The following is a 3,575-nucleotide window of genomic DNA, read 5'->3' on the forward strand; positions in this document are numbered from 1 at the left end:
TTCTCCATAGACAGTGAATAGGAAGAAGAAAAGGCCAACTAGGAGAGAATTACATTTGTAATGGAGAGGCATCTGAAATTTAGGGAAAGAGAGAGTAGTAGAGAGAAGGAAGCAACAAACCATGGAGATGATTTCTCTATTCCGAAATGCATTGAGATTCTAAATAGGATGGAGGGACTTTCAATAGAAGAAAAGACAGTGATAGTTAATATCTCTATTTAATTATATAATCAAGAAATTTTTCTCTGTCTAAAGAAATTCGAATTTATTGGCTAAAGCTTCAAATGCAAAGGTATCAATTGTGATAGATTTATTTATTAGATTTTTAAAAGTTTAATTTTAGTGTTTCTTTTATTATAGGATTGAACAACATTAAGGAAGAATTGAGAAATGCAGAAAAAGTACAATAGTACAAGTTTATGACTTTATTGGTTCTATGTGTCTAATTCTTGTTTATGTCTTTAAATTGGTATATGATTGTATTTTATTATCTCTATTATTATAATAAGAAAAACTTGTGTTCCAATGTTCATATAAAAGAATCATAGGGAACCTTAATTATGTGAAGCATATTTTATTAATATTATTTCTTAGAAAACAAAACTATTTAAGTTACATATTATTTTAAATTATGCATCATTTTAGTATGATCAAGCACGTCGATTCCTTATTTTCAAGTAGTCATCCCATATTTTTCTTGCTATCTTATCTCATAATATGTTGCCAGCTTCTCGTTGATAATTTATTAGTTCAATATCACCATCATATTCTTCATCACCATTAGGAACATCAATTACTTCATTTGGATTAATATTATTTGGTTGTCGACTTAACCATTCTTCATCTCCATTAAAAATACTAATAATATTATGTAATACAACCCATTGCAACCATTGCAGCAACAATCTTAATTTGAGTATCAATTGGATAAAAAGTTGCTACTTTTAGAATAGGGAATCACATTTTTAGTATACCAATTGATTGCTCAATATGATTTCTAAGAGAGGCATGATGAAGATTAAATAGTTCTTTTTTATTTTATGGCCTCACATTACTAATTTCTTGCTCTCTAATATGATAGCGAACCCCCCTATGGGGAGCAATAAAGGATGGTGTATTTCTATATCCCACATTTACAAGATAAAATTTAGTTTTTGATACATAAAAATAATTTTTCAAAGCTGATTCGAGAACCCTTGCATCTGAAGCTAAACCTTCCCAATCTTGTTGAAACATATACAAACCAATTAATGGTTAAAATCACATGCTAACATAATATTTTGAGATAAAGTTGTTTTCCAATTTTGATATGGAGGGGCATCTTTCTCTGATACAGTAACAGGTATATGAGTTCCATCTATGGCACCAAAATATAAATAACAAAATAATAAAAAATATAAAAGAGTTATAATATTATTATAATATTATGAGATATGAGATATATCTTGAAATATGACCAAAATCGATAGTTGTTGTTAATTTTTAGATGTGTAACAGTTGGTGAAAGAGTGACATAATCATATTTTGTAATTACATTAAGAACTACTTGAACGTGTCCATGAATTGTCTCACCATTATATTGAAAATGTTCTTGCAATGCTAGATTACTTGCATTTCTGAAAAGTGTATACATGAAGATTGCAAGTTGCTCTTCCACCGTCACATTTTAGTATCACTTAAAAGATTCTTTATCGTAAAATGTTGTAAGTGTTTAAAAAATAAAAGGATCCATATGAAATTCGAACTTGTAACCACCTTCATGCCCTTCAAGGATTTCTTTGACCCACAAAGCCCCAGTAAGAATTGAAGTATGACAAGTGCTTTTTTTCATAAGCACCATAAAAATATGATGCTGGTTGGAATAACATCATCCAATCATTTTTATCTCTCTTCTAGTTAATAAGCCATTATTCTTCATCAGAGTCCATTGTGTACACAACCAAGATTTTTTTTCTTTCAACATAAAAATAAGGACAACAGAGAATTAAAGAACAAACTAATTATATCTTACTGTGTTGGTTAGTCATACATGATACATACTTATTCATGTTTATTGTAAGTGCCTATTCATACTTATTATTATAAGATTTGTTAAAAATCATCCATGATACATGCATATTCTTTTTTGTTGTAAGTGTCTACTCACACTTATTATCATGAGGTTAAAAAAATGAAATTTAAGTATCTTGGCTTAGTATAGGGTATATTAAGAATAGAAGTAACAGATTAAATTTAAAATAATATTTAAAAATTTAAAGACTATTTTCCTTAAGTCAAGCAATTTTAAAGTGTTCATCTTATTTTAAAGTTATAGAATTAAGGAAATAATAAAGGATGGAGAAGGAATTAGGAGGAGGGAGGGGGGAAATCCTAATTTATCATCCAAACACAGGATTGGATTATTTATATGATATTTTTTTTTCATTCAATATAATCCTATAAAATTAAATCCTATATCATATCATAATTTTTATCCTTGGTTTAAAAATCCTAAATATCCAAATAGACCAAGACTAAGCCTAATCTATAGATGAGTTAGGTAAGCTTTGACATCCAACCAAACCTGCACCTGACTTGTTCTAATTCGATCAGTGTGGGCCTTGAACCAAATAAAGCATCCAAAACCTTTTTTTTTTTTTTTTTTTTAAATTTCTTATTCAGTCCAATCCGAAACCTTGAACCTAACTCGACCTAACTATAGACCCCAATTGGGTTTAGTTTAAGAGGGAATTGGATTGGGTTAGGTCAGAGAAATCCTATTCTGACATTGTGTTCGGTTGGGTAAGGGTTTGCCATCAACTCAACTAAATAGCCATTGTTGTAGCCCTAGACTGATGATTGCCTCCCTACCTAGACCTGTGCAACTGACTAGGTTGGATGCAACTGAAAAAAATGGACCATATCCAAATAAATCTCGCTTGAGCTGACACTCAAGCAAAATTTGTCTAGTTCAATGAATCTTGGATGGGAACTTTGTACCTGCTAGCCTAGTGATGGGGTTCCAAACATTCACTTTGTGAGGCTCTCTAGGTTAATGTTACATGCTAGTACCAAAATCAATCAATGCCATTTTGACTACAGACTAGAGCATGATCGAAAAAGACAAATAGTTTTGTGGAAATGTTTGCACCACATTGTCTTCATTTTTGGGTCTCAAGTTTCACCAAGATCTCGACTTTTATTCGTTCAATAAAATCTTGTGTCCTGCTAATGTACCACTGCTTCCCCTGATCCTCTCTTCCCATTTTGCATCAATAATTTGAAGGGCTGGCTACTAAGCCAGGAATGAGTACTATTTATTCAAAATAATATTTTACTACCAAGTGCGATGGATAAGAGTGCAAAATGTACATAACCCAAATAATACTCTTTATCATTTGTTTGAGATGGTTGAGCCCAAACAAATATTTTTTTATAAAAAAATTCAATCTCTTTTTTTTTTGATAAAATGAAAAATGAACAACTTCATTTTTATTTATGAATTTTATTTTTATCAGATATTGATAAAACTGTGAATGACACCAAGAAAAGAAAACATGGTGGCATCAAGTGAATGCCGATTCATGGAAGTCATG

General features: G+C 30.5%; 1 pseudogene; it reads right to left on the bottom strand.

Annotated features, from left to right (window-relative positions):
- Window positions 1-710: 710 nt before the first annotated feature.
- On the bottom strand, window positions 711-1,370 carry LOC140856208 (uncharacterized; annotated as a pseudogene).
- Window positions 1,371-3,575: the final 2,205 nt, after the last annotated feature.

Source organism: Elaeis guineensis, chromosome 1 (genome assembly GCF_000442705.2).
Source record: "Elaeis guineensis isolate ETL-2024a chromosome 1, EG11, whole genome shotgun sequence".
Classification (NCBI taxonomy): domain Eukaryota; kingdom Viridiplantae; phylum Streptophyta; class Magnoliopsida; order Arecales; family Arecaceae; genus Elaeis; species Elaeis guineensis.